We start from the raw sequence: 10807 nt of genomic DNA, 5'->3' as shown, positions 1-10807 counted from the left end.
TTTTTGTAATTCAGAAGTCTGATGTAATCTGGTGTGTTCTCGGAAATTGCAAAGTGGCTCCTCCAAGTACTATAGTTAATTGTATGAATGACCTCTAATTTTTTATAGGCTTTAGGGGACGTCGCACTTGGCCTACAACTTTCATGTTTGTTTAAGATAATTTGTTTATATTTGAGTTAAAACGAATTAACTTAAATAAACTAACACAACAAGAAAATCACTCTGCCTTATTAGGCAAATGGGGTCTTTTTTGCATAGTGGCTGAGAAGTACGTTCTATGCCAGAGAACAAACGTCTCGGCCTACTGTGCAAGAAAGACCCCATTTACCTAATAAGGCTGAGTTCATTAGATTATTTTTAGTCTCCTCACCTGTGTTCTATACTCTGTCAGAATCAATCAAAATAACAGTTTGTGAACTGGTAATAAATAATAAGCCCAAATACAAAATATAATTCTTTACTGATGAGCATTTAAACCAAACCAACCATATATATATTGAAAAACGAGCGAAACGGCATTTTACTTTTTGGTGCTACGAGTTTTTACATAAATTTTCATTATGCCGGCATTTTTTGGTACATTTCTGATTATTTCTTTTGCAAATACATCTATGATTTAAACAAGATAAAAGTTTACAGTGGCATACTAATTGTTTCAAGTGCCTATTATCACTGAGAAAGTAATTTGATTGTCTACGAACAATCCCACGAAGCCCAAGTTGTTGATTCTTATTAATTTCGTTTGGCATTATTCTTTCGATTGTTTTATCAAAATCGTTTCTTGACAGATATTGGTTAATTGTTCCAAATTTTGTAGCTACACGATATAAATCTCTTTCATTGTCTATTTCGATGATAATTCCACTGATTGTTCGCATTCCTGTTTTGTTTTCCCTATCTTCTTTAGGTATTATCACATTAACAGTATCATATAGGCTAACAGGTGTTACATTTGCCAATGACAATTGCAACATTTTTGAGGCATTAGTTATCTGACGCTCATAAACTTTGCTTCTAATAGTTCCTAAATTTTCAATATGTAAATTATATGAATCGTTATTTACTTCAGAATTATTATTATCATTAGGTTTACCATCTTCTAAATTACATAATCTTCTATTTATTATTACTTTAGGCGACAGCACAATAGCAGGTGATGATGGTGTTGGTGGTGATAATATAGCGGGTAATGAAGGTGGCGGTATTTGTGGCAGGGATAATATGGAAGTAGAGGCAGTTGTAGCACCAGCAGCAACAGTAACAGTAACCTCCTCAACCTCATCAAAAATTATTTCTTCCATGTCTGGCAACGGTGAAGAAATCTGACGCAGCAGCGGATTTGATGATGACAGGGAATACTGCAATTATATAAAAAAAAAAATTTTAGTATACAGAAATTAATTGAGGACTCTTGTTTTCCAAGGTTGAACTGAAAACAAAACCAATAAATATTAAGGAATTTTACCTTTGCTTCTTTGCCTCTTTTTTCTTCATCCTCTTTGTCTTCTTCTTCTTCTTCTTCTTCTTCTTCTTCTTCTTCTTCTTCTTCTTCATTGTCATCATAGTGACAGTTATTGAACAATTGGCTATATATTGAGGGCGAAAGACGAATCTTCATAACTATTGGCGGTTCTATACCAAAAACTGCCTTGTAAGGCGATATGCCAATTCCACGTGAATATGCTGTGTTTTTGGTGAATTGCACAAAGGGAAGTCCAGCTGACCAATCTCGCGTTTGATTCTCACACATCCAACTGCCAAGCATTTTGATTACATCCCCATTCGCACGTTCAATGCTCCCTTGGCTCTGTGGATGACGAGGTTTGCTATTAATGAGGAGCATGTTGGGCCACATTTCGTTTTTTAGCTCTTGAATGACCTCTGCCACAAATTCACGGCCGTTATCGCTCTGCAGAATTCGTGGGGCTCCCAAGAGAGCAAATATATCGAGTAAGTGGCGTGCCACTTCAATCGCCCGTTTACTGCGAAGAGCTCGTAAAACCGAAAACTTTGTTAAATGATCCTGATAATGTAAAATATATTTATACACACATCCTCCTTCTTTTTGCATATTTATTAAGTCCATTTGTCCTCGCTCCGCAAAACTGGTCGATACAATGGGCCGTATTACCCCTTTTTTCGTCGAGGAAGTCGTTTCAAATTGCATATGTGGCAGAGTGAAATAAAGAGTTTCACCGATTGTTGAGTGACGTTAGCGATAGTTTTACTTGCTTCAAAATAAGTTCTTTTTTCTCCTCCGTGACAAACTGCTCTGTGTGCATCATAAATCGTATCATACAATTGCCCTTGATGTATGAAACGACGACACATCCGGCCAGGATCAGCTGTTGTTGTTGTTGTTGTTGTGGTTGTTGTTGTTACAGCCGTAGTAGAATGATGATTGTCACTGGTCAGTTTACGCTTGGTCCCCCGCTTCATTCTTCGTTCAGTTTCGTCGATGGTTACTAAGACGTCATCCCCAAATAGATTTTTGACATCATATCGAGACAATAGATCATATTCATGAGATGTCTTTGTAGTCAGTTTCAATTTAGCATTTTTGACTTCCTCAATGTATTGTGCTAATTTTTCTCGAGTGAAAATTTTCCGGCTTCCATGCCCACCTTTTTCCAACATTTGGCTAATTTTTAATTCAAATTCCTTTTTTTGTATCACCTCTTCTTCTCTCTCACACCCTTCATTAACTTTTTGTCCCAAAGGTAAAGACGTGGATGATGAAGGTAATGGTTCTTCATCAACACTAGTATTGTTATTATCACTTCTTTCTTGTTGTTTCTGTCCACATGTTAATGGAGAGGAAATTGTAGGTGTGTCCTCCATGCTGGAGCAAAATCGACTGACTCTGATATTAACCCTCACACGCTGAATATTTTATATTGACCAATCACTGGCAGGCTTTCTTGGTTAAGCTGGCAGTTTACAGTTTGTGCTTATTTGACTAAATTATTCCTGTAAGACAACACAAACATTGTTGTTACATTCTAGGTCAATTATTTCAAGTTTCCGTTAAAATGTCAGTGTCATCAATATCTAGCAAAATTATTATAATACTTTGCCTAATGGGCAGAGTGCACTTATTGTATGTGAAAAAAAAACAAGGAACTAGACTAAAATTTAATTTATTGACTATCATCAATTCAATGTGTGTGTTGCGGGTTACAGCCAAAAAATCAGTGTCGCATCATACCCTCCCTGAGAGAGTGAAATATCATCAGTTCAATGTGTTTTGCTGGTTACGAACCAAAAAAATTCAGTGTAGCATCATACCCTCCCTGAAAGTGTGAAGGGAGGTGTTAAACAATGATAGGGTTAATTACCAATGTTTGAATGTGGTTTGGGGAAGTTGGTTGATGGTTAGCCAATTTCCTTAACTTTCAAAACTTAGCTGATGTTCTTCTTTATGTTAACGACCACTTGTATATCTTCCTTAAGTATGTTAACTATAGCCTGAAGTGCATCCTGCTGCTATTTTAGGTATTGTGATATATCCTGCACTTTGTCAACAACCAGTCCATACCGTTGGGCTCGCAGAAAACTACCAGGCTTTATAGACTGAGCCATTAGTTCATTCAAACATCCCTTGAGGTCCTGCAGCTGCATATACAAGTTTTCTAATCGCAGTCGAATCTGATCCTCTATTTCTTCTAGTGGTAGATTTTTTTTCCTTTCAACCTCTTGTGCTGACACCAATTTTAGAACTCGGCGCATTATATTTGTCTGTTTCAACTTAAAATTCTGAATGGTAACTTTAATTGTCGTCTGCATACAACTTAATTGTCTTATATCATCCATAATATTCTTCATACTATTATGAATTTTATTGCCATATTCTTCTTGATACTTGAACTGTTTCTGTAATTCCTGAAATCCCACTTTTACAACAGGTATCAATTTCTTTGGGTCAGGATTTTTTTGCTTGCCGAGTTCCCACAATGCTGGATCAATTCCTATAAACAATAAATAATTTATTTTAATTTTTAATTCCACAAATGTAGGTACAATAAAAAAATACCCCGTAATATCTTCCCTTTTGTCATTATGTCACGATAAGTAGATGGATTGGTCATATCAAAATCATTTACCTCTTTGCGGTGTATCAAGATATTTCTTCATTTGTTGTTCAGTTAAAGTCAACATTGGAATAATCTGTTCAATAAACAAATTCTGAAACAGAAAAAGTAGGCATTTTTGTCTCTGTCTGGCTATCTACCTGCCTGTCTGTCAAAAAACATTCCATTAATAATGTCCCTTTTAAGCTAATTTGATTATTTAAGCCAACCTGATATCAAATCCTATGAAATAGATTGGTGCAAGCTATAATAAGGCTTACTTTAAAAATTGGATTGTATGATGCTCTTAACATATGACTAAAGGTGTCAGTGGTAGATGCACGTTGAATCCTACCTCCTAGAAGGTATATTATAATATAGAGCAGTTTGCATAATACCATAGTTGAAATCATCTTTTATGATATTAATTATTATTAGGGAAAACATTATAAAATCTTTAAATTCTTTTACCATTAGGAAAAACTTGCTGAATGTAAAATCTGAAGTTCGTTTTGTTTGGTACTTCAGCAGCAAAAATTTCATTAACAACAACTTCATTACCTCCGAATAATAGACTCAATGCTGAAATAACTTCCTGTTTGTAGGCCCTGGAAGAATAAAAAAAAATAAAAAAAACATTTTTTAATGTTCCCGGATCCTAGTCATATTTAACACTGAAAAATTATTAGAATATTATACAAGTATATGATTATTAATTACTTACTCCACTTCCGAAAGGCCCCTTCCAATTATAATTTGGACAATACCATCTTCATTACGATAATTGGGAATTTTTGTATAGCAAACTACTTTGAAACGACAATATGGATTTTCAGATGTGAACTCTACAGGTGACATATTGGACGAATAATAACCTGGAATAAAATTCATAAAATTATACTTTATTTTAATTATATACATTTTACAATATTATAAACAACTAGTCAAATCTACTAAGTTTTCCATAATGGTTTACTCACTACCTCATCGAAAAAAATAAAATCCACATATTTACCTTTACCAAACCCCCCAAAAGCTTGAAGTTGATTCCACTTTCGCAAGACCTCATCATTTTCATTATTGAAGTAGGAAGGAGCACAGATTGCAATATGTAATGCCATTGATGATGAGCCCGGTTGTTGGTGAAGCATCTGAAACTGATGATTGCCCCTATTTGATTCGACCAGTGAAATAAAAACAATGTTCATCGAATCCTCACACATTATGGTGAAACCATTTAACACACCATCTCACCAAATGACCTACAACAGATCACAATTGCCTTATGTTGTAAATATATATTAATTTAACTAGTCAGTGGTATGAAGAAAACATTCAATAAAACATATCACTAACTAGTACAAATCAATAAATATCCAGCGGCAGGCCTCCGTTGCAGAAATAGGAAAGCGTCTTTTCTTCACAGAAGTTCGTTTGTCAAATATTATGGAAAAAACAAACAAAAAAAAAACACTTAAATCAATATCATAATGCGCTTCTGTTGATAGGTCGAATTAAAAATTTTAACAATAATATATATCCAGCAGACAACATTGAGTTAACAACCACACTTCTTTTTGGCAAGACGAAACTTTATAGTTGATCTGGTGGTTTTCAGTCTATGACAAGCAGGCAACCCACAATCATCATTAACACATGAAGACACATGTGTATGCAAGAGGGTTGAATATAAGATTAACACCGAACAATGTGGATGTCTAGAAACTACTACATGATGACGAACCCGGCGAAACATTAGACAAATCGGGGTACAAGTTTTTTTTTGACATGATGCACTGTGGGCAAATTCATACAGCAACACATCGGTTCCATCGTGGTTAGCAAACCATTCTAATATTTGTAATAAACTTTGAGTATTAATTTCACAATAACGTGGTTTTTTTTATATAGTCTCAGGCGTTATATTAACCAACTTTCTCAAAGCCACATTCTCATCATTGGAATGGATATGGTTTTCTATTTTAACAATAATAGACTTGCTAGTTGAAGTAATATCTTTTTTCTCTTTTATCTTCTTCTCTTCGGCTCCCTCACTGATATCGCTAATATCATCCTAGAAAGATTAGATTTCATCACAAATGCACCTGAGACATTATTTATTTATTTATTATAATATAGTGTCCAAAGCTTCATCATGCTTATCATAAAATAACTTTTAGGTACTTACACCACAAGATTCCTTGGATAGCTCCATTACACAGTAGCCCGTATTACTACTGAACAGGATTCTGGCATACTGGTTGACTGGACTGGATACGGAGGCTCTTATATATTGTATCACCGGCATATTGCATGGAACTTAATGTAATGATTCATTTCTCTCTTTGAATTATATTCATTGGTGAATATAAAATAGAAAAGTTGATTCAATGGCGATAACCAAACTTGGTGTTTACATCGGACGATAGTAGCACTGCTTGGTAATCATGTGATATGTTGATATTTTATAAAGAAGATTATGGTTTTGTTATTATGTCCATAATTACATACCTCATATTTTGTAGTCTTGTAATTAATGGAAAGAGAGAATGTAAGGTATTTAATTCATTATTCATCAAGTCAAAATATAAATATGATAAGTAAAATAGTAAAAGATAATAGATATATATTTTTATTTTTATATTAAATTATTTATATTCTATATAAAAAAAACATGTTCTATTCCATCCATCAACTAATTAACTAAAAGTCTGAATCTAATGTAAAAACACTGTATTGATCTGAATTCATTACACCATATTTTTGATATTCACTTACTTTTTTTTCAAAAAAATTAGTTTTCCCTTCTAATGAGATATTTTCCATAAAGTCAAATGGATTTTCTACATTATAAAGTTTCTTAAAACCGAGTTCAAAGAGAAGTCGGTCAGCCACAAATTCTATATACTTCCCCATTAGATCACAGTTCATACCAATAAGTTTGATTGGCAAGGCATCAGTTAAAAATTCATGTTCAATCTTCACAGCATTATCAATGATAGAATATACATATTTCTGATCAGGCTTATTAATCAAGTACTTAAATATCAAGCAAGCAAAATCTGTGTGTAACCCTTCATCTCTAGAAATCAGTTCATTACTGAAGGTTAGACCTGGCATTAAACCACGTTTTTTTAACCAAAATATTGCAGCAAATGAACCACTAAAGAAAATACCCTCTACTGCAGCAAAGGCAACAATGCGTTCGGCATATGTTGCCGTTCTATTGGTAATCCACCTTATAGCCCAATCAGCTTTTTTCTTAACAGCTGGCAGCGTTTCAATAGCATTAAATAATCTGCTCTGCTCCTGTAAATCTTTTATGTATGTATTAATAAGTAAACTGTACATTTCATTGTGAATATTTTCCATGGCAATCTGAAAACCATAAAAACACCTCACTTCTGGTATTTGTACTTCTTGGCAGAAACGTTCAACAAGATTTTCATTGACGATACCATCTGATGCGGCAAAAAATGCTAGAACATGTGAAATGAAGTGACGTTCCTCTTCATTAAGTTTCTGTTCCCAATCTACAATATCCTTTGACAAGTCTACTTCTTCAACTGTCCAAAATGATGCTAGCGCCTTCTTATACATTTTAAAGATATCATGATTTTTAATTGGGAACAGTGTAAAACGTCCTGGATTTTTAATCAAAAAGGGTTCAATCATCTGAAAAAAATATATAAATGAATAAATAAAATATTTATTTTAACATTGTGTTCACTATCATAGCATAATAAACGAATGAAATTATTGAATTTTGAGTAAAAAAGAGATTAATTTACTACGTACATGTTCTTCCATCCTATATTTTATGTAAACTAAAATAGGTACACACACACATATATATATATATATATATATATATATATATATATATATATATATATATATATATATATATATATATATATATATATATATATATATGTCGTACCTAATAGCCAGAACGCACTTCTCAGCCTACTATTTTAGGTCCGATTTGCCTAATAAGCCAAGTTTTCATGAATTAATGTTTTTTCGTCTACCTAACCTACCTAACCTAACCTAACCTAGCTTTTTTTGGCTACCTAACCTAACCTTACCTATAAATATAGGTTAGGTTAGGTTAGGTAGGGTTGGTTAGGTTCGGTCATATATCTACGTTAATTTTAACTCCAATAAAAAAAAATTGACCTCATACATAGAGAAAAGGGTTGCTTTATCATTTCATAAGAAAAAAATTATAGTAAATATATTAATTCAGGAAAACTTGGCTTATTAGGCAAATCGGGCCTTGAATAGTAGGCTGAGAAGTGAGTTCTGGCTACTAGGTACGACATATATATATATATATATATATATATATATATATATATATATATATATATGTCGTACCTAGTAGCCAGAACGCACTTCTCAGCCTACTATGCAAGGCCCGATTTGCCTAATAAGCCAAGTTTTCCTGAATTAATATATTTTCTCAATTTTTTTTCTTATGAAATGATAAAGTTACCCATTTCATTATATATGAGGTCAATTTTTGTTTATTGGAGTTAAAATTAACGTAGATATATGGCTAAACCTAACCAACCCTACCTAACCTAACCTAACCTATCTTTATAGGTTAGGTAGCCAAAAAAGTTAGGATAGGTTAGGTTAGGTAGGTTAGGTAGTCGAAAAACAATTAATTCATGAAAACTTGGCTTATTAGGCAAATCGGGCCTTGCATAGTAGGCTGAGAAGTGCATTCTGGCTACTAGGTACGACATATATATATATATATATATATATATATATATATATATATATATATGTCGTACCTAGTAGCCAGAACTCACTTCTGAGCCTACTATGCAAGGCCCGATTTGCCTAATAAGCCAAGTTTTCATGAATTAATGTTTTTTCGTCTACCTAACCTACCTAACCTAACCTAACCTAGCTTTTTTTGGCTACCTAACCTAACCTTACCTATATATATAGGTTAGGTTAGGTTAGGTAGGGTTGGTTAGGTTCAGTCATATATCTACGTTAATTTTAACTCCAATAAAAAAAAATTGACCTCATACATAGTGAAAAGGGTAGCTTTATCATTTCATAAGAAAAAAAATATAGTAAATATATTAATTCAGGAAAACTTGGCTTATTAGGCAAATCGGGCCTTGAATAGTAGGCTGAGAAGTGAGTTCTGGCTACTAGGTACGACATATATATATATATATATATATATATATATATATATATGTCGTACCTAGTAGCCAGAACGCACTTTTTGGCCTACTATGCAAGGGCCGATTTGCCTAATAAGCCAAGTTTTCCTGAATTAATATATTTTCTCTAATTTTTTTCTTATGAAATGATAAAGCTACCCATTTCATTATGTATGAGGTCAATTTTTTTTTATTGGAGTTAAAATTAACGTAGATATATGACCGAACCTAACCAACCCTACCTAACCTAACCTAACCTATCTTTATAGGTTAGGTTTGGTTAGGTAGTCGAAAAAGTTAGGTTAGGTTAGGTTAGGTAGTCGAAAAACAATTAATTCATGAAAAATTGGCTTATTAGGCAAATCGGGCCTTGCATAGTAGGCTGAGAAGTGAGTTCTGGCTACTAGGTACGACATATATATAATATATATATATATGTATATATACTGTATATATGGTTAGGTAGCCGAAAAAGTTAGGTTAGGTTAGGTTAGGTAGGTTAGGTAGTCGAAAAACAATTAATTCATGAAAAGTTGGCTTATTAGGCAAATCAGGTCTTGTATAGTAGGCTGAGTGCTTTTCTTTATTTTCGATAATTTGTTTCCAATTTGTTTATTTGAATTATTACTATTATATTACATTATAATCATGATTTATTGACTTAATTGTGTTAGTTAAGGTTAATGTTATGATAGGATAGGGTAGAACATTTCTGGAAAAATATATGAATTATGTTAAAATTTGGCTTATGACCTAGTAACATGAAGAGAGCAGACAAAATAACCTTGCTCTTTTCGTTGACAGGGCTGGAGCTTATTACTCTGGCGGTGTCTTGTGCTGCTTTTCTTTGACACGCTTCCCAATGAGCAGTATCCATTATAACACCAGGCAGTAATACTTCCTATGTTTTGAAGCCATGCCAATTGAACCTGATTGTGACTCACTGCTGCGTTTGTTGCTATTTACTTCAGTAACAGTATATTCACTCTCTGGGAGAACTTCAGAAGGGTATATAGGGGGTATTTCATTGTTCCAAGTATCAAGTAGATTTGCTCTCAATTTTTCTGAATTGATACTCCCTATATCTTCTGTTAAAATATTTAAAGATTTTAAATGAGGTTTAATACTAATGTCTGCAAATTCATATGAAAGGTACTTATTTACCAATACATAATTTCGTTCCCAGTCATTCATACTTAAAATAATCTTAACATCTTCAAAATGTTTTAAATTAAAGTTTTACACTTTATTTATTGAGGGCCAAGTAATTGAAGCACATTTTATAATAATTATTTCACTGTTTTGAAGATCAATTAATACGTCGGCAAATGTTTTTCTTACATTTATCGATGAAACATTATCTAATATAAGTAAAAATGAATTTTCCACTAAATGATACAAGTTGATTGTTGGATTAAAGTTTTGTAAAAATTCCACTTTTATTTTTAAATTATTTCTCCATATGACAATTTTATCCCACACTTGAATGATATTTTTTGGGGCTGTTAGTATTATAACAGAATATTTTCTGGGGTAGATTTC

The 10807-nt window shown here is 33.0% G+C and overlaps 2 pseudogenes; both read right to left on the bottom strand.

Moving 5' to 3' along the window:
• Positions 1–3402: 3402 nt before the first annotated feature.
• LOC138363749 (nucleoporin p54-like) lies at positions 3403–5139 on the bottom strand (annotated as a pseudogene).
• A 1634-nt stretch (positions 5140–6773) lies between these two features.
• Positions 6774–7736, bottom strand: LOC138363819 (ribonucleoside-diphosphate reductase subunit M2 pseudogene; annotated as a pseudogene).
• Positions 7737–10807: the final 3071 nt, after the last annotated feature.

The sequence above is a fragment of the Procambarus clarkii genome, chromosome 11 (genome assembly GCF_040958095.1).
Source record: "Procambarus clarkii isolate CNS0578487 chromosome 11, FALCON_Pclarkii_2.0, whole genome shotgun sequence".
Taxonomy (NCBI): Eukaryota; Metazoa; Arthropoda; class Malacostraca; order Decapoda; family Cambaridae; genus Procambarus; species Procambarus clarkii.
The sequence above is the reverse complement of the archived record's forward strand: the minus strand, read 5'-3'. Positions and strand labels throughout refer to the sequence as shown.